This window comes from Protopterus annectens, chromosome 15.part0, assembly GCF_019279795.1.
Source record: "Protopterus annectens isolate FY-2018-M chromosome 15.part0, PAN1.0, whole genome shotgun sequence".
NCBI lineage: Eukaryota > Metazoa > Chordata > Ceratodontiformes > Protopteridae > Protopterus > Protopterus annectens.
In genome coordinates this window covers 428,768,680-428,790,928 of record NC_056749.1, presented here as the reverse complement: position 1 = coordinate 428,790,928, position 22,249 = coordinate 428,768,680, and the positions used below count along the sequence as shown (strand labels likewise).

Sequence of the window (22,249 nt, the reverse complement as noted above, 5' to 3'; positions counted from 1 at the left end):
GCTTAATCTTGGGATAAGAGCAAAACTTCCTTACACTACTGCTAAGTGACATTGGAATTACAAGAGCAACAGTGGTGAACAGAATGGGAGTTAGCAACCAAATGTCAGCAGAACATGAGCTGGTGAGTCTTCAGTTTACTTGAAACAGTGAATCTACACAAACAGCTGAAGTGTGACACTTTGCCAAGCAGCTTCTGTAATTAGGAATGAGCTTTGAGGGTTAGATAGGGGTAATGACTCAGAAATAATGAATATGCTGTAATGCTAAATGATGTCTGACTCTACAATCAGAATTTATATTGGCATGTTTGCAGAAGAGGACCATTTTAGGGGTAACAGAATTGGAGGGGACTGCTTAAAGAATAAAGGACTGCATTTTGAGGCAGGAAGTAAGTGCTGAGTTGTTAACAATAGATCATGTTGTTAAGCAGGACCTAACCATTCTTTGAGATAGGAATGTGACTGGTGAGTGGGTAAGAAATGTCTTGAATGAAGGAGAAATACTGTAACGTTGAAGGAAAACTAACTCAAGAATAAAGTGGAGTAATATGTTAATAAAAAGACACATGAACAGAGGGATGTGCTTTGTGACTAAAGGACAACACAGTACAGGAAGAAGTCACGCTATGAGGTTTACAGAATACTGATTAATAAACAATGGAATAGGACAAATGTTGCAGCATGAAGAGGCACAGAATAAAAGACAATCTTAAGTTGGGGCTACTATGTAGATTTTTGAGATTTAAGCATGGGATTAGTCCCTTATGACTTGAGGAATTGTCAGACTTCCTCTAGCATTTCCAGTATTATGAGTCACTATTCTTCATTCATTTGATGTTCTTCATGTTTACTGTTGCATTCATCACCTGTGAGGTTATCCCTGCTGTGGTAGTCGTCGGCCGGCTTGAAAACCAGAGTCAATATTTTTCTGCATCGGCTGCGGTCACTTGTGACTGATGTCAGGTCGTCGGTGCTATAAAGTAAGGCAGACAACGCCATTACATCAGTCTTTCTTGCCATGGAGCCCGTAGCAGCAGCAGTTTGCAGGTCGGTCACTACCAGAGCTCGAATTACAGCTGAAACTGTCTAAAGCTACGTACCCCTGTTGGGGATTCTTTTTTTCTTGCACTAACCGATGTCCGAAAAAGTTAACTATTGTCTCGCTTGTGGAAAGCAGATACCACACCGAGACTTCTATTCATACTGCGTCACTTGTTTAGGCCCAAACCACGACGTTCCCCATTGCCAGTTCTGTGCCTTCCGATGACACTGCTGCTAAGCTGGTCGTCAGTTCTCAGGAATTCAGTGAGGTGCTTTCGCAACCCCTGATGCCCGATACGATATTTATGCTGGTCTCTACCAAGACCCTTTTGGAGTCTGATATCCCGCAGAAATCTTCTTTGTCTTACAAGCCGTTGGTTGTCTCTGCCTCAGTTGGGTCTGGAGCCACGACCCAGGCACCGGCTTCCAAGGAGGCCTTTCACACAACGAATTCTAGACAAAAAAAGTCTTATCTGACTACCATTTCTGTCAGACCGATGGATACCTTTAGGCCTAGAAGCCAGGCCAGTCCTAGAAAATCTACTTCTGGTAACCATTTTACTCCTGCTCCACCACCCCAAGCCCCAATGCTTAAGATGTCAGAGGATCTTATCTCCCTTATCAGGGGTAGTCTGGCCACAGCTTCTGAAAGGAAAAGATACCCTTCTCCTGAAATTATGACAGAGCAGGATTCTGAGGAATCTGATTATTCAGATTTTGAAGAGGAACAACAACCTCTTACTACTTATGAGGATTCAAATGCAGAGAAATCCATTCATTCTAGACCTGCCCCAGCACAGACCCCTGGCCATCCCCCTCATTTTAGAAGTGGTGGATGATGTTTTCCATGAATCCAGCTTAGCACCTGATGCCCTTCCACCTGCTCCCAGTAAACCTAACAGATATTACAGAGTACCATATTCTCACAAATACCTGTACAGAAATCCTGCTGCAGACCCGGAGGTCGTTACACAGGGACTTAAAGGAGCTAAGGCTAGTTCTGCAAAGAATGCTATCCCTTCTGACAAGGATTCCAGAGCTCTAGATAGATGGGGTAAAAAAGTATACACTTCTGCAACCTTAGCTATCAGAGCACTCAGCTGTCAGTTCCATATGTAAAAATATCAACAACACGCTTTGGAACTATTAAAGCAAAAGATTTCTATCTTTCCTGACTGTGCCATTTCGAAAGGGTTAGCAGATTTACTGCACTCTACTTGTCAAGTGGCCAAATACTCATTGCACTATGGATATGACCCCTAGAAGCCTCAAGCAGGGCAGCAGTGTCAGGATCTGTCATTATGAGACATGCAAGGTTGAAGGAACAGCCTCTCCCTGACCATGTCAAGTCTAAATTAATTGATGCACCTTTGGATAAGGACCGTTTGTTTGGAGTAAAAGCAGAAGAGGTGTTTAAAAAGATGGAAGACAAAGCAAAATCTATGCAAACAGTAAAAGATTTCTTTCAGGTTCAGCAGGAATTTTCCTTCTAAGCACTGGTCCTTTCCTGCACCTACCAGACAGAGGCAAGGTAAGCCCGCAAGAACAGACTACCGAGGCCCCTATCCCAGGGCCAGCAGAAAACCAAACAGTTGACCACTTCCTCCCCAAAGGCAGGGAGTTCTAAGCCATCCTTCTGTGTCAAAAACTCTCAATGATTCCCTCTCCCCCCTCTGCCCTCCTTTCACTCACCAAAAGCTAGGAGGAAGACTCTCCCTCTGCAAAGAAAATTGGCTTTCTGTAACAGAGGACCAGTGGGTTTTAAAGATAATTTTTCAGGGATACAAATTCTCTTCAACGAACTTCCAGTTCCAATAGGGTACCCAGACTTGCTTCCAAATCACTGGGCAGAGGCATTCAAACAAGTCCAAACTCTAATTTCCCATGGGGCAGTAGAACCTGTTCCCGCAGATCAAACAGGCAAAGGCATTTATTCCAGACTATTCCTTATTCCCAGAAAATAGGGCACTTAGCACCCCATGCTGGATCTATCCATTCTGAACACCTCCTTGGTGGTCCCCAAATTCAGAATGCTAACTCTGCAACAGCTGCTGCCTATGCTGACAAAAAATGCCTGGTTAGTGACCCTAGACCTAAAAGATGCCTACCTCCACATCCCCATAAGGGAATCCTGCAGGAAATTCCTACACTTCAGAGCATGTTCACAACACTTTCAGTTCTCTGCTCTATCCTTTGGCTTATCTACTGCTCCAAGGATATTCACCAAATGCTTAGCCCCAGCCATAGCATTTTGCAGACAGAGAAATATACAGATTTACCCTTATCTGGATGACTGCCTCATTCAGGCAGAGTGCAGAGAAAAGCTGCTCCAGGACCTCCTCTTTGTCAAATCCCTCCTAACTTCCTTAGGGTTCACCATCAACGAGAAGAAATCAAAGCAAACACCCTCCAGGAGGATCATTTTCTTGGGAGCACTGCTGGACACAGCATCCCAAATGGCCTTCCTATCCCCAGAAAAGCAGAGCTTCCTGCCTCTCTACTTTACCCAACTGGCTTCCAGAAGTCACCTCACGGCAAGGAAGTTCCTGCAAGCCTTGGGGTACATGGCATCTTGCATCCTTCTAATTCCTATGGCCAGGCTTCACACGAGAAAACTTCAGTGGTATCTAAAGAACCTTTGGTGTCAGCACTCTCAGCCTCTAGAGACCTCTCTCCCTGTGATCCCCTGTATAAGGGCCGAGTTTCTCTGGTGGGCAGGGGCCTGTGCCAAGAACAAGGGTCTTCCCTTCATCCTCCGCCCTATCGGGCAGACCATCACCACCGACGCCTCAGACATTGCTTGGGGCGCTCATCTAGCAGGTAGGTGAACCCAAGGCATTTGGGATCCCCAGCACCTGCTCTTACACATCAACCAGAAGGAAATGATGGCAGTACAAAAGGCTCTGACATCCTTCAAACCCCATCTCAGGCCAGGGGTTTTCCTTATCAAAACAGACAACACCACTGTAATGTGATACATCAGCAAACATGGAGAGGCCCAATCTTACCCTCTGTGCAGGCTAGCCATGAGCCAGAGGGCTGACAGCCTCCACCATGGGATTACACCTAATTGCCCAATACCTACCAGGGATCAACAACACCCTGGCAGGTCACTTAAGCAGAAACTTACTGGACCCCCACGAATGTCAGCTCCATAGAAAAATCTTTTTACAAGTCCCTTAGGAGTGGGGATCTCCGGAGGTGGATCTCTTAGCTTCGCACCTCAACCACCAGTTAAAGAAATTCTGTACTAGGGAGTATCACCATGAATGCCTTGACCTTCCCTTGGAACTCCCTGTTTGTGTACGCACTCCCTTCACTGTCTCTTATTTCAAAGGTACTGTTCAAGATAAGGGAGGAGAGACCAAAGGCCATCCTCATTGCTCCAGATTTTTCAGTTTGTGGCAGAGTTTCTAACATACACTGAAAGCATTGGAGATTGTTCTCCTCTTTTCCTTTCATGTCAGCTTGCCAATTTTTTCCCTATATTTGTAATCTAATTTGTTAGATTTAGTAAATATAGGTCTGTTGTTCATTTCAAAAGCTATATTGCCTTGCTTGTTTTATATCATATGATTAGGCAGGCTTTCTCTGCCAGTCCTTGACCATCTTCTTTGCAAGAATATTGTCCATGGACTGTATTCTAACAATGTATGCATATTTGATTGGGAAAAGTTAGTGGCAAGTTTTATCTATGTGGCAATTTATAGACTTGTCTTATAAGGATAGCCTGCTTTCCAGAACATTTATTACTGCAACTTGGAAATTTTATATTATGATGTATTTATGATTTGTCTGTCTTATCAGGTGTCATTCTCTATATTTTTCCCTTATACAGTGATTTTTATTAACGTTGCTTAATGCAGATGTAAAGAAACATGGTTGATTGGCTATATATCACCATGTTTACCTTGTGTCTTCCCGTCTTAGATATTAATTGTTGACCCTCATCCTCCTCTAATTTTGGCATGATCAATTCTTCCATAAATGTTTCCATTTGTTCCTTTTTCTGATTTTTCCATTCCAACAATTTTTATATATTTTCATAAAATTTAAAAAATGTATGTAATACTTCTATATGATGTCTAATTGTTTTTCTTGTTGCAGGACACTCTAAATTGATCGTAGGTGTAAGAGTGTATGTGAGTGTGTGGTATGGAAGAATAACCGCATCAGGGCTAGCCACCTGGCAGTGTAAACCTTGTATCAAGATGATTGTTGAAGGGTTTGTAGATGGATGGAAGGATGGATGGCTCAAAGATTTCAGTTGAAATATAAATTCTGTCCAATCTATCCCAGTTCATTATTGTATCTTTGGGACTGCTATTTAAAGTAAGTCTGAGTTTATGCTGTTAAATTTACATCTTCAGTACCACATATTGTCATATACTTCTACAGAAATCTAACCTCACTTGTTATACATTTTTTCCACCAATAATCCCCCTGCTACATCCTTACTATTGAAATCATGTTTCAGTCCCCACTTACCATACAAATAATTTTGCCTGCTGAAAGCTTGTTATTGCTCTTCAAATCCTACAAAGATACATAATAGTAGTTTTAGGTGGAATATGAATATGTATCAGAGTAATCATATTCCCCTGCCATTAACACTTTACTACCAAAAATCTTCCATTATTGTCTTTTTCCCCGTCTTCTGTTAGTATTAAAACCCATGTAATCAGTGTTATTGCTCACAATTTCCTGTGTCCCTGCTATTTTGCTGAATGTCTACCTTGAAATCATTTTTTTTTGTAAAATTTGCATGCTCATTTCTATCCAGATGTCTCCCTGCAACATTACTGTTTGCATTCTTCACTTTTTTAATATAATTCAGTAGTCTGCTCTTTCTCTGTACTTGTAAGGCTATTTACATTCCTTGGTAATATGGACAGAGTAGCCATTATGATATCTGTTACCCCCACCTGTTATACATGATAGTTCTTTTGATTGTACATTTCCAGCTTTTAGCTTACATGCACACATTAATGTTTGGCAAGCTGATGTCTTATGTAGTTCCTTAGTCTCATCTTCATTTGAAACTGTGTCACATTTCCCAAGACTTTCTACTTCAATGAAAACACTCAAAGAAAAAGCAAAAACTAACATTTCTGAATCCCATCCCCTTTTATCTTAGAACAAACGCACAAAATTATGTACATTTTCAAGACATAAAGTTTGCCCCTCCAAATACCATCCCAGAACACATCAAACTCTCTGGCAAGCTACCACACTTTAAAAGACCTGCTCACACTACATTTGAATAAATCCTGGTTATGCTTATACTCAGCACCAGGCTGACTCTTCAATATCCCATCATTTCCTTCATATTTCTTCCCTATCTTAACATACTCCCTTTCCAATCATACACACCACGTTCTGTCTCCCTTTTTCTCAGTTCACCTAAATCTTTTCTAACTTTTTATTTTCTCTCCACACTCTAAACTCTAGCTGTAGGCTCAAAATGTCTGTGTCACCTTGCAGTGATTACCTGGATTCAGCCTATGCTACAATGTTTTCTCTTCTAAAGTATGAATCAATTTACTTCCTGAATTTAAATCTACCAGAACAGTATAGAATTACACATATTGATATAATTTACTGTATATACATGTCTTGTAACTAGGTTTGTTTTTTTTTCTGCAAAATCTAACTTGTTTGTCTGAGAACTGTCTAAATTCATTTGTTAATATAAATGTACTGTGATAGAGCTTTTCTTCCCAAGCCTCCGATGAAAATGGGCTTTGCCCATTCAGACATTCCTGGTCAGCAAAGACAAATAAATTAATAAATAAATAGCAGTGCTTAGCTCAAATAAGTGGCTGCACCCACAGGCTTTACCTAATCTAAAATTAAGGTTACTACTGCTAATGTACGTGCTACAACCTGTGATCTCACTTGCACTATTTGCTGTCTCTTCTTTTCATATCTCTGCTCCCCTCTCATATGTGAGAAAAACAGCTTACATGCTTTCAGTAAACATTAACTTTTAGCTTTAAAAAACGTACACTGGCTACCTGTAAATAAATAGAATACATTATGCACTGTTATATTAACTCATTTGCACCTATTGTGTGATCTCTGTATGTCCAGGAACAGTGCCTACAGCACCATTCTGAATAATATACTATACCCATCGCTCCCAAAGTGATACCGAGTGCTCCTGACTTTGATATTGTCTTTTCTGAAATTTAATTACAGATGCAAAAACATGGTCATGGAATACCATGCTTGTGCAAACACGATAGTGTTGCTGTTGTCTTTTTTAAATGAAAAAAAAATTCCCGTCCTTTGTCATGATAGCAAGAAGCACCCACAGCATTATGCTTCTTGGAATATCTGCTGCAGATCACAATGAGGATAGCAGCATCAGATTAAAATTAACATACACAGTGTGTGCTTCTTGCAATGTTGAACAAAAAAAACATTTCTAACTTTCCTTATCAGCGACAGTTCACTACATAGCAAATTATTTGTGCCGAGAAGAGACGTTTGGGAAGTACAACACCTGATGTCAGTGGTTCATTAGCGAGTAATTTTTGCATCTCAGAGACACACCTTCCATTTTGACTGGAAATTACCAGGTTCCAGTTTCATTTATGGGAAGGCGGCATATTCCAACACTCCTTATTCACTGATTTATTGACATTTTGTAGGGAATCTCTTTTGGTGCTGTATGTAGAAGTAGGAAGGTACAGGCATTCAAGAGGTGCTACAGATATGATGGGTAAATGCTAACTTTCAAATGTCTCTGATTTTGACATATATTTTTGACCTGTTCCACATAAAATTTTCGCTTTTCTGGCAAAGCATGGAGTACTTATAGTGCATAAAAATAGCAGATATTTGAGCTTCTGACTTCATATCCATCAGAAAAAGCATGTTAATTAAAAACATGTCATTTAGTAAGTCTACAATTGTATAACAGCAGTATAGCCAAGAGGAGTGTGTGTGTGTGTGTGTGTGTGTGTGTGTGTGTGTGTGTGTGTGTGTGTGTGTGTGTGAAAATGCGTGTGTGTGTGTGTGATTGTGAATGTATATATGTATTGTGTGAAGACTGCACTTTTGAATAACATGTTCCAGCAGTCTGCTTTTCAGCATTTGTTGGTATGTAGTAAATACCATTTTTTCTGAATCTGACTGCAAGTGTAGCAGTCCTTCTGTTTGGCTTTTGTAATCAGAAGTGAGCATGTATTTCTGTGTTTGTGTATATCTCTCCTGTAGATCAATATGTTTGTACAGCTTTAAGAAGCTTTCTAGGGGCTTGCACAAGTGTATAAATACTGAGCATGTGCGAGCCTGACTGCCATTTTGTAGTAAGCTGTAGAGATGTAAGCATGTATGTCTTTGTAGTCTGTTGGTTAATCAGTTTGTTTATATTTTGTTATTCTGCTATCCATCCTGTATTTCTGTGTAATGAAGTATATAAACAAAATACCCTGCCTGTTCGTCATCTCTACTAGAGAGGGACGAGCAACATGGTGCCAGATGGGGCATGTCTAAAAATGACAAGGTGCCAGAATGGGATCCAGATTTCTCAGCTTCGAGACAGAGTGGCATTCAGTTAAGATTGGAGGAGTATAGAGGAGTGAATCATCCCCACTGCACATATAATTTGCAAAACAGATCAGAAACAAATTTCAGGTATTAAATAATAGAAATATTCGAAACGTAGATACATTAACAGAAATGTTTGAAATAACTATGGAAAATGTTTGAAATAAAGTCCAAATCGGATAAAATGAATAAAATAAGAGAAACAACTGCATTTTTTCACTAAGTACTACTTTTTTGCATTAATCAAAGCTATTCGAGTTGTCTGAAGTGTATGAAGTGTTTGCATGTTTGTGCAGTATTACAGGGCAGTTATTTTGCAAAATACAGCCATTTCAGAGCATATTTCACAAAGTACACTATTTCGAAGAGTTTCTTGTGCATTTGAATGTTATTACAGGCACAAATAGTAGCTTGTTAATTTATAACCAATAACAAAGTAGCACCATGGCTGTCCAATGATACAAGACAAAAAATTATTAGCAGAAACAAAGCGTGGACCTCATGGAGAACCACTAAATCCCCAAAAGACCACCTTATATATAAACAGCTGAGAAATGATACAAAGAAGTCTATTATGCTATGCAAAAAGAATTACTACTGTAATCTGCAACAGAAGCACCAAAATCGACCACAAAAATTCTGGTCAGGCATAAACAAACTTCTCTACACAGGCCAATCAACTACCCCTACTCCATTAACTACCCTCCAACAACCTCCTAAAATTGTTGCTAACACCTTTAACACTTTCTTTACAGAAACTGTGCAATCCCTAGCCATTAAGCTATCCCCCTATACCCCAAGTGCCACCAACCCCACACCTGATAATAAGATCCCCTTTAAGCTTGACCCAGTACCAACATCTTTTATTAAGTCTCTACTTAAAAAACTGAAACCCACCACCCTTTCAGCACACTTAACTATCTGCAGAATATCTCCAAACATCCGCTAATGAAATAGCATACCCCATATCAATTTTATTCAATAGAACTATCCATGAAGCCTATATCCCCCACATCTGGAAAGTCTCCCACATTGTTCCTCTTTATAAAGGGGGAGATTCCACTGAACTTTCAAATTATAGGCCTAATAGCCATTCTGTCTCCCTTGGCTAAAATAATGGAAAAATGTATCCACAAGCAATTTCTTGCGTATCTGAATCAAAACACTCTCTTAGCCCCCTCCCAGCACAGATTTAGACCTTGCCATAGTACACCCTCAGCCCTTCTCTCCTTCTTCCATGCAGTAAATCAAAACCATAATGACACCAAGCTCTCCTCGGCCCTCTTCCTTGACCTATCCAAGGCATTTGATATGGTAAATCACCAGCTACTCTTAAACACATTAAAATCACTATCCATAGATAACCTGGCAATTACCTGGTTTCATTCTTACCTAAGTGACAGACAACAGGCTGTACTATGGAAGAATAACCTATTACCCTTGGAGTCCCACAGGGATCTATATTAGGTCCCCTCCTATTCTCCATGTTCATTAATGATCTGCACAAAGTCATCCCTGATGCAACTTGTATTCAGTATGCAGATGACTCCGCTCTAATCTGCTCTGCCACCTCCCCAACAGATTTACAGTCGTTGTCCCAAATCACTTTCAGCAAAGTAGAGAACTGGCTCACTGGTCGACAACTACTATTAAACCCAAATAAAACCAAACTATTACTCTTCTCCCTCACTCACAAGGTCCCCTTACCACCTCTCACCATAACATCTAACAATGGCACCATAATTTCCCCAGAACCTAGTACTAAACTACTGGGAGTGATCATCGACAACAACCTCAAGTTTGATGCTCACATAGACAAAACTATTAAAACAGTTAATAAAAAATTAGGCTCTTTATACAGGATTAAACCATTCGTAACCCCATCTGCTAGAACTGTTATTGCCCATACACATCTGCTATCGACCGGTCTTTATGCCTCACCCATCTTCATAAACCTAAGCAAATCAAATCTCAATAAATTTACTAGGTGCTACAATAACATTGCCAGATTTGCCACAGGATCAGCTTATAGAACCCATTACTGCCTTAACCTTCAATCGTTGGATGGCTTGAACTACCCTATCAACTGCAATATAACCAACTAATAGTTGTTCACAAAATCCTCTACCAACCAGACAGTACACCCATACTGAAACATATTATTACCCCCTACAATAACCTAAAATCCCTTCGCTCTTCCAGAAAATTGCTAGTGCAAACTGTTAAAACCAACAGTTCATCTGGTGAATCACTATTCTCCAACTCTGCCGCTGAACTCACCACTGACCCTTCCTTATCCCAATTCAAAAAAATCCCTTAGGAAATACCTAAAAATGCAGTGGCTTTGTCCCTGTACAAACCATGACTAACCCCCACTCAAACATAATTCATAAATGAGAACCTCATTACAAGAATAAAACTCTGACTCTCTGTTTAAAATTCTGTGTATCACCCACCTACTGGAAAGATTTAAAGTTAACACTACACCATATATGATAACCACCTTAATATATGTGTTTTCCTTTTTTCAGATGAAATCTCTAACTATTTCTTTCTCAGCTTCTTGCTTCCAACCTTTGCTGTGTGTATGCGAGAAAAACATGTACCTGTGTGTACATCTCATTAAACAAAGCTCAGTTTTGTGATAACTCACTGTATTTACACTTGTTTTGTACATTTGGAGCTTTTCTCCCCGGGCCTCCACTAAAAATGGACCTGTATCCAGTCGGACTTTCCCGGTTAACAAATGTAAAATAAATAAATAAATAAAATAATTATAAGGGCCATATTTTTCAGTCTGTTTGGGCATAATTTGTTGCCATCACTGAAGGATTTGGTAGACCAACCCCATTTGTGTGTGACAGTAATATTGCAGAGAACTGGAGAATGTTTGTGCAAGAGTATGATATTTTCATACAGGCTGCATTTTCTGATAAAGATGACCATACAAAGGCATTTATTCTGCTTAATTTAGCTGGTTCAGAAGCCATAGAAAGGGAGCGTTCATTTGTGTATGCTGTCTTTGCAGGAGAGGGGGAACCGTCATATAGTTGTACCAGCTAAGTCAAGGGAAGACTCCTAGTGCTTAAAATGTAAATTTAGAGAAATGTGTAACCCCCAAATGAATGTTACAACAGAAAGGCATTTATTTTATACAAGGGATCAAAAGCCTGGTGAAACCTTTGCATCATATGTAACTGATTTGAGAAACAAAACTAAAACATTCAGATTTGGTGATTTAAGGGATGAGTTGATAAAAGACAGACTTGTACGTGGTATTAAAGATGATGCTGTGAGAAAGATTTTGCTTCATGACAGTGATTTAGCTTTGAATAAGACCATTGAGGTTTGTCAGATATATGAGCTTACAGAAAAGCGCACAAATATGCTTACAAATGAGAAATGCATGCTTCCAGTAATTTCTAAAGCCCATGTTGATAGTATGCAGCACGTGGTTAAAAGAAACAGGCTCAAGTACATGGCAACAACTGTAAGCCCTGCAACAGTCACAGGGAAACCTCATAGCTTTCTAGCAAATTCCAGAGCATGCACAGTCTCAGTGAATTATAAGAGTTAGTCAGCAAATTTAAAGAATGGGGCCCCCCACCCAGTTTTATTGCTAACTGTCGTAATTGTGGAGGAAGTCATGAGCCTAAAAGGGAAAAATGTTTAGCTCTTGGTCAGCAATGCCACAAATGCAATAAGTGGAATAATTTCAAAAGGTTTTATAAATCAAAAGGCACACATTCTTTTATCAAAAGGGAACATTCCAGGAGACAAGTTGATCAATTAGAAAGCCATGACCCTACTTTTTATGTTGATGGTGTGTCACTGGAGTAGATTTAAGGGCAAAGAATGAAGTATTTTGTACTGTTCGGATAAGTGGGAAACCCATAGATCTCAAAGTTGACATAGGTTCAAAGTGCAAAGTTCTATCTGCAGGAACATTTCCTAGAGTATGTGCTGATGAGAAGTTGATTTGGCAAAGTACGCAAAGCTTTTTGCTTATGGTGGTGAAGAGATTCAAACTGAAGTCTCAGTAGTACTTTCTTGTTACTCTGCTGGGAGAAGCTACGACTTGTTATTTTATGTGGTCAAAAGGCACTTACAGTCATTATTACAGTTTGAAAATGGGACTGCTTTCATTTAGTAAGGAAGGCCCTAATGTTAATTTAAAAGACCACTACTCTGATTTTGCCCAGTATAGTTTCTGTACCTATGCTGATCTTTTCAAAGACAAACTAGGCAAGCTTCCAGCTCCATGTGTTCTCCATGAAGTTAGACTCAGATGTCAGCCCAGTTGTCAGGCCAGCCCAGAAAGTTCAGTAGCTGTGCAGAACAGATTCAAAGCCGAGCTAGATAAAATGGTGCAACAAGGTGTAATTTGTCCAGTAGACAAATCAACTGAATGGGTGTCTTCTATGGTGGTAGCTCATAAGAAAAGGTCAGATTATATCAGAATATGTATTGATCCATGAGATTTAAACAAAGCACTGAAAAGACCTCATCATCCAATGGGTACAATCAAAGAAGTTACAGCTCTGATACCAAATGCCACTGTTTTTTTCTGTCTTAGATACAAAGAGTTAATTTGGCAAATTCTGCATGGCAAGAAATCCGTGTTGCTTACTACATTCCAGATTTTTTGAGAATGCCATTTGGGATAATTTCTGCCAGTGAAGTCTTTCAACGTGCAGTGGAGCAAGTTTTTTTTCTGGGCATCCTTCTGCTGTTGTAGTAGATGATATTCTAGTAGGAGGTAATGGTGAAGCTGAGCATGACAAAAACCTCAAGAAAGTTCTGGAAAGAGTACATCAAGTGAATCTTAAGCTGAATTCTCAGAAATGCAAGTTCAGGTTATGTGAAGTCATTTATTTACCAGTTCAAGATTACGACCAGACCCTTCCAAGCAAACAGCTGTTCTTGAGATGCCAGCTCCAAACAATGTTCAAGCCCTTCAGCGCTTTCTTGGCATGGTTAACTATCTAGGCAGCTTCATTCCAGACTTGAGCCAACTAGAAGCACCGCTTAGAGAGCTGACATGCAAATATGTATCCTGGTCATGGTTGGAACAACACCAAAGAGCATTTGATGTCTTGAAACAGAGAATTGCTAGTCCACCAACTCTCAGATATTACAATGTTTACAAACCAGTTACTCTTTGCTGTGATGCTTCAAAGTTTGGTCTTGGTGCAGTCATTCTTCAAGAGGGTCAACCTGTTGCCTATATGTCCAGATCTCTAACCCAAACTGAAATGCAGTATAATGAGATAAAGAGCTTTTGGCAACTGTGTTTCCATGTTCAAAGTTGCATGATTATACTTGTGGTAGACCTATCCAGACTGAAACTGATCCCCAATTTCTAGTCACTATTTTGAGAAAGCCTATGCATACAGCTTCAGCCAGATTGCAATGTATGATGTTGAGATTGCAAAAGAAACTTGATTTTGAAGTCATGAAAGTGAGAAATTTTTCTTCCACACGTCTTGATGAGCATAGAAATCATACAGTCTCAGATCCTGTTTTTACAGAATCTCAACCACTTTATCAATCGAGGATGGCTGTCAAAGTAGTCTAGTCTACCACAAGAAGTGCAGTCTCATTTTCCTAACAGCGATGAGATTTTGTCTGACAGTGGTATCTTCATGAATGGTACAAAAGTGATTGTTCCAAAGTCCTTGCAACAAGATTATATTACTGTCTTGCACTGTGGCCACCCAGGAACTGATTCTACTAAAAGGCGGGCAAGAGAACTAGTATTTTGGCCTTCTGTGTCACAAGACATTGAGAGAGTACTGTCATCTTGTTCTGTATGTAATACTGCAAAGCCACATTAACAGAAGGAACCACTTCAGCTAAACCAGATTCTTGAACTACTGTGGTCAAGTCAGCACAAAGTTAATTCTGGCAATGGCACACATTTTTCTAGCCGGCAATTCAAAAGATTTGCTGAAGAGTGGGACTTTATCCATGTTACAAGTGGTCCTGAGTATCCACAGTCAAATGGTTTGGCAGAATGTGCAGTTCAAAGTGCGAAACAGTTACTAGAGAAGTCGAAACGTTACAGCAGTGATGTTTTCCTGAATCTCTCGAATCTCAGAAGTATTCCTCATGATAAACATCTTGGTTCACCTGCCCAGAGTCTTCTGTCAAGACAAGCCAGAACCACATTACCAGTCAGCAGTAGTTTCTTGTTTCCAAGTGCTAAGAATAATAGATCAGTGAAGGCCCATCTGTTAAAGAAGCTCCTTACCCAGAAGTCTTATTATGACAAATCCAGCAAACCTCTCAATCTATTATGTGAAGGAGAGACAGTGAGAATGCAAATATACAAAGGTTATGTTCTGATTGGAGTCGTAAGAGTGTTTGCCCAGAGCCGAAATCGTACATTGTAGAATCACAAGGAGCAGAGTTTAGGCAGAATCAGAAACATTTGATGTTGGTGTCCAAGCCTGCATCACAGCACCTAGCCTTGTGAGAAACACTCTTTATCTCAGAGTGAGTTGTCCAGCTTTCCATTTCCAGAGGACATTCCAGTACATATCCCTGTTCCTGAGATGAATCCCAAAGTTCCTGATATGAGTTGTTCACAAAAGAGTCCCTGATGCTAAACTCATCAATCAAGTCTGAACTCTTGGCTGGTACGGATGACAATTCTTTATTAAGTAGAGAGAGTTAATTGATTGAAGTGCTTTTATATTTAAGATTATTTGCTAGGAATTTATCTTTGTCTGTAATGTTTCCAGAGCAGAGAGCACATGTAGATGTATTTAAAAAGCCTAGCATGTATATACCCAAACTACATCCTTCTGTTGAAGCTTTTGCTACGGTCTGTGTGAAACAGATCAGACAAGTGTTTGAACATGAGCATGTTCCTGATTTTTATCATTTGAGTGCTTCAGAACGTGAAGCCCTGTTTGAACTTAAAAATGCATCTTCTATTGAAATTCACCCTGCGGATAAAGAAGGTGGAATTGTAGTGCTAGACAAAGATTTTTATTTTAAATGAATGGACGATTTACTTAAACATGATGTGACATATTTGCTGATTAGTAAGAGCATGGTTTATGCTATTATTGAGAAGGTTCTGTGCTTGGAATTTGTTTTGTTAATGATTGGAGTTATTAAAAGGACAATGCCTTAGGATCATGAGGCTACATAATGATGATACACAACTAAAGTCAGCGTTTAATTACCTTAAACATGATTTCATGAGTAGGGGTACAGTGAGGGTGAGATTGACTCCTGCATTGATCTAGTCTTGAAAGAAAGAGAAAGTAAAGGTAAACCTTATTTCTCTGAGCATCCACAAATATCGGAATTCACACAGGAAGGCAATTCAAATAGGTGTATTAGGTTTCCATCGATCTTTTCTAGTGATGTTGGTGTTTTTTGTGACATCATTAGAAGGTATTGGAAAATACTGTATACTTCAGAAGATTTGAAGAATCTTGTTACTGAGAGACCACATTTTTCTTTTAAGAATAATTTATCTCTTAAGAGACAATTATAAAACACAGAAGACTAGGTTACCTGTGACTTCTCAGAGACTAGGTACTTATTCTTGCAGGAGCTGTAGCGCATGCAGGTATATACGTACATACTGGCATGCGTTTTACACACCCTATTCTTAACTATTGCATATAATTTTCTTTTTATGATGATTGCTCCTCAAAGAATGTAGTCTGTTATAGTTTTTGTACCAATTGTGCGGCTTACTATATTGGTAAAACTAATCGTGGCTTGAGAGAACGTGTCTTTGCACATATTAGAGACATCAGAAGTGATAAAGAAGGTAGTGCACTACCATGACTCATTGTCAGCAGGTTCACAACATGAATTTAAGTTTTTTGTTCTTGAGCTAGTGGAGGTAGATGTTAGAGGGTGTGATATAAGAAGTAAGACAGAATTGTTAGAGCAGAAATGGATATTATATTTTAATGTAGCAAACCTGCAGGCATTAATGATACTGTCTCCTTTAAATTTTTTTTTTATGTGCACGAGCACCTTTGCATTGATTTAATGTCTTTTGTTTCATACTTTTATTATTTTTTGTTTTGTTTTTATTTGTTTTTAATGCTATGACTTTAAAGTGTTAATTAACATCTGTAATGATTGAGATATATTTGCCTTTGATTGGATGGGTTTTGTTTAAATGTTTAATGTTGTTTATTGAGCATTAGTCTGATGAAGCGATTTGTAGATCGCGAAAGCTCTCTTATTTTTCTTTTAAACAGTTACCTTACAGCTGTGTTGACTTAGTGCTGTGTTTTTATTATTTATTTTAACTGGAGCAACTTTACAGCCTCTTAACTTACTAGTAATACTTTTTTCAGTTGAAACTCCTAATTTTTCTGTCCATGTTATGCACCATCATTAAAGTGATCATAAATGTTTTCCATTTTTCCTGATCCATTCCTTCTCTTTGCCCTTCCACTTAATGCTCTGCCAGTACCACCACATTTCTGAAATTTTTATTTATGCTTCTTTGCAAAATAGTGTTTACCTCAGAGGCTCGTCTGGATACACGTGGACACTCATGACAGTTTACTCTATTGGAACTGTTACATAGGTGCCTCTGCCTTCGTACTGGCAAAAGCCATTCTCTGTTATATTTAGTAGGTGTAGGAGGTCTTTACATGCATACAGTTCCCAAACTGAATTTCTCCCGTAAACCTGATTTGAAACTACCCTCTAAAATAGCCATTTTTTTCCTTCACATATTAAAATGTTTTCTATTCAATATATTGTGTTGACTCTGCCAATAGCAGCTACTGATCATTTTTTGCAAAATTGTAATGTTATATATAATATTACTATTTAGGATTGACATCTAGGAACTGTAGTTTCATTTACACTGTATTTAAATAAAAATATTTAAATATCATTTCTTATTTTGATCCATTGACCCCCACCCCCCATTTGAGAGATACAGTCATGCAGCATTGCCAATTGGAAGGCAGTGTAGTAGGTTATTATATTTTTAGAAGGAAGCAAAATAAATACTTAACAGTATCCAGTTAAGGAGGGAAGTAGATCTGCTTTTATGGTAGACAGCCACAAGCTTGAATCGAAGGTGAAGAAGTAGGATGTAACTGTATATAGAAAAGTTGAAGAAATGGGACAGTCAAGAAAAAGTACAATAAACTTTGTAAACTGATATGCCGTTTATATGGTTAGTACAACAGGGATTTGAGGGATGTTTCATATCAGTAGGGAGTAGGAATTATAATGCAGCAAATGTTCATATGGCATTTATTGAGAAAGAAACAAAGAAGAAAAGAAGGAGGGAGGAGTTAGAATGGAGTTCATGAGATGTGATAAAAAGAGAGAGGACAGAAAGATTGATGATAGCAGAAATATACAGGATGTAATAATGTCACCAAGAACTGAAATATAGATGGACAAAGGTGAAAGCAAAATGAGTTTTTGGAAGTTAAATACACAAGAATAATAAGGTGAAGAAGCTTTTAAGTAAGTTCCAAATATTGCAGGAAGGGAAAGAATGTGAGGATATGTTTTGGAAGCAGAAGAGAATGATGAAAAATAATGAAGAGAAGGCATCAAAATGCATTTCCCAAAATGCATTTCTCAAATATATTTTCTGCCATCCCCTTGGAGGAAGGCTTAGATTATTTTAGTGACAGTCTTGTTAGCTTTAATTTTATGAAAGGCAAAGATATGAATCTTTACATTGAGCTTATGAGTATGATTTTAGAGAACAGTTTCATATTTTTTTGAGGGTGAAACACCCTTGTATGCGAATTTAGTGCTGTTGAGTTGGGAAAGGAAATACATTTTTTCTTCACATTTTTGGGCATACATCAGGTTATATGTCAGATTCGTAGATGACCTCTTTATTTTATGAGACGGCCCAGAGGTGGCGATTTTTGGAATAACTTCATGATACCACCACCTTGTTGAAATTTACACAGAATTATAACAAGTCCAAAATCAGTTACTTGGATACCGACATAGAAATTTTTGAAAGGATGTTTAGGACTAGAATTTTTCAGAAAACAAACTTTCAGTAACTTATACCTGCCCTTTTCTAGTGCACATCCCTAAAGGGACAATGTGTGAGGGTGGCGAGAATGACTTCTCCTTACAACGATTTTGTGAAAGAGATCAGATTTATTTCAAGTTTGTTTATTGAAAGAAGTTACCGGAAGGAGTTTGTGGCTAGTATATGTCAAGAGCTGACTCTAGGATGGGGAAATAAATATAAGCCACTAGTTGGGGTCTATATTACATGATCGAAGCTTTAGTTAGTCGAGTAACTAAAGCTTGATCACTAAATGTCGAAAACCGCGAACGTCAGTTTCCACGCAGGAAACAATTTGTTTGATCGTTACGTGGATTTTGCCGATTCTACAATGTGGTGCAATCTCGGAGTTGATATATTTAGTTAGGGGGGTGTGGGGGTTGAAGCCCCTCTCTTAATTTGTATTTAATGTATTTTGTTTTTTTTGTTGGGACTACGGCATTGTTTCCCTGCGTGAAAACTGCCATTCGTGGTTTTGTGTTTTCGATATTTAGTGATTGAGCTTTAGTTACTCAACTAACTAAAACTTCGATCACGTAATATAGATGCACTAGTTGGTATGGTAAAAGGTATTTTCAAACCTGAATCCTCCCACTCAGACCAAAACATTAGTAAAGCTATGGTGGTTGAGTTCAACCAAGCTGCACCAAGTGACAAGAATATTATTAGAAAAAATCGGAACATGTTAAGGTTTAACTCTGACTTAGCTGGTGTTGTAGGAATGGAACCTAAATTTGTATTTAAGATGGATCGTAATTTAAAAAGTATTTATGAAGGAATCTCTCATAATAGGATTAGTAAAAAAGGTGGTGGTACTATAAATGTGGGAATTGCAGCCAGTGCTATTTCATGTATGACAAAGATTACATTATATTGGAAAACGCAGCCCACAGCAAAGTTTGGTTAATGAAAGAAAACCGTCATAGTAAAATGATTATTTACTTAGCAATTTGCAAAAAATGTGATTATTTTTTATGTTGGAAAAGCCAAAAGGACCCTTCAAAAAAAAAAATTTATGAACACAATTATAGCGTAAAAACGAAGAGTCAGTAATGACTTATTTAAACATTCATTGTTGAAAGTATTATGGAAAAAGTTGAAAAAGATCCCAGGGGTGGAGACTGGGAGAATTACTTGTATTACAAAGAACTGGTGTGGCAGTTTAGGCTCAACACCTTTACTTACCTAGGATTGAACAATCATATTTCTGTAAAACCAGTGCTGAAATAAAGGGCATCAAAGTTATAGTGACAGATTACATTTTAACCCCCTGAGTGTACTAAATGGGTTTAACTGGAGACTTTGTGGTAGACCTAAGTGGTCACTTTTTAACTTATGTTATTTTTTAATGTATGTTGATTTCTAAAGTGAGAATGAAACATTTTTTAATGTTGTTTCATATTTTAAATTCTGGGGTCTACTTTTTATTTTAAGTTTTTATGGTTCACTTTGTAAAGCAGTGCACTGTCCCTTTAAAATTTCCGGTTGACACAATTAGGGATTAGTTATTGTTAATTGAGGTTACTGTTTAAATCTGTGTTGTATGAAATTTTTTTTATTCTGATGAAGTCCTAGGAAGAAAGGACGAAAGCGCATAATGAATATGTGAATAAAGGTATTGGATCTTAAACGGTCTTCTCTAATTTATTACACACTGCATCGCTACCAATGTTTATAAGTGCAATGAAGTATATATTTTGTTAATGTACAAGTTCACAAGTAAATACTAGGCAGTTAGTATAGGCTACTGCATTTCTAGCCAAGAAACCATATCCCTCCAGCCTCCGAGGGTAACATAAGCTAGAACGGGAGAAGTAGAGTCTGTCCACCCAAGTCTGCTCTTTCATGTCTTAAGAGGTTCTGCAAAATCACAGTGTAGGAATGTACAAGAGTATCAGTACAAGGAGAGGACTGACAGTCTCTCAAAATAACTGGGAGTCTTAAGGCCATTGTATTTTTTAGTCTGAGGTCTGTGGTTTCTCAAGTTGAGCGATATGTTTACACAAATACATGTGAACACGGGTATTACATTCATTCAACATTATTTATTATGTTCATTATTGTAACATTGTTATATATTATGTAGTGTTATGTTCATTCAACATTGTATCAAAAAACACATCAAAAACTTGGACTACTTTATAGGAACAAAAAATTCCTTAAATCAGACATTAAAGTAGCTCTGGCTCAGATATTCCTCCTACCTTGCCTACTCTATGCTGCTTCCCATCCTTCCTAAGTTACAATCTACATTAATTACCAGGCATGAGAAAACTTGTGATAAAATAGTTAGATTTGCAACAAACCAGTCCTGTAACACCACTGCCTTGCACTGAAGAAACTTCAATGGCTATAATTTCCCCTACAATTTCTAGTATCACAGCTGCAAACCACTCACTCCATACACAACAAACCTTCTGCCTGCCCCTCCCCCTCTCCTCCCTAGTTTCCTACTATACCCCTAATCATTCACTTTATAGCTCCAACCAACGTCTTCTAGATATTTGTAAACCCAGTAAAAATATTGGCAAACTCTTATACAAACACCCCAGTATCCCATGCCTGAAATAAACTCCCCTCCAATTTAAGAAACATCCCACACAAAAATTGTTTCAAAAAGAGCTGAAGATTTCCCTATTAAACTCATGCATCTGCCCCTGTCAGGATCCTGCTTAACCCCCATCCGTATACTCATTGTCTTCCTTTCTTCTTTTTTTTATGGCTGTAACTCTCATGACTCGGTTTCTTGCAATTAGTAGTCATATCAATCAAAACCAATGTGAATATGTATATTTTAATAGCTATTTGATTTGTAACTATATTTGTATACAAATTTTCTCTCACTTTTTCATTATTATTTCCTGTCTAATTTTACATGATTTCTCTACCTTATGTAACTGCTTTGTTCTGCTTTTTACCAGTAGTTTATTTTTCTAAATTTGTTATTCTCGAATGTACATTTACAATTTGTTTGTATTACAATGGAGCTTTTCTCCTCGGGTCTCCACTGAAAATGGGCTTCTGGCTCAGTTGGGCTAGCCCAGTTAACAAATGTCAAATAAATAAATATTCAATAATGGGTCCAATAAGGGATGAGTAAAGGGCATTTAAGACTTCATTTAATCTAGAGGAGATGCCTTTGGAAATTAGGTAATCCAAATATAAGGATGTCCAAATGACAGACATGTGATAGTCAAAAGATATGTCATTAGCAGCAACCTGAGTCTAGCAACTAGCTTTGTCCCATAGGAATGGTGCACAGCTGTTGCGATGCAATGCTTTTTGAGGTCACTACTGACTCCAGAAATTACAGACCTGTCAGCCTAATGAGACTTGTATGCAAAGGTATGGAATGCATCATAACTTGCCCAATTAACTGTAACATCTAAAATTTTATCAGACTTGACCAAAATGTGTTTGCCAGAAGCTGGGTTATGAATAATAGAATGGGAAGAAACTAACTGTTGCTGACTTGTTGATGCAGGTGTGTGTGACATATGTGAGCTGAGGGACTTCTGCTGATTCCTTTTATTAAAGGTTCTAGGAGACTTTGACAGGTATTTTTTATGGCATCAGCAAACAGCATTTTTGTGTGTTTTGCTTAAG

The 22,249-nt window shown here is 38.4% G+C and overlaps 1 protein-coding gene across 1 annotated transcript in view; it reads left to right on the top strand.

Moving 5' to 3' along the window:
* The window catches only part of MTM1 (myotubularin 1), a 1,351,953-nt gene that overhangs the window by 575,454 nt on the left and 754,250 nt on the right, over positions 1–22,249 (top strand). The window lies entirely within an intron of this gene.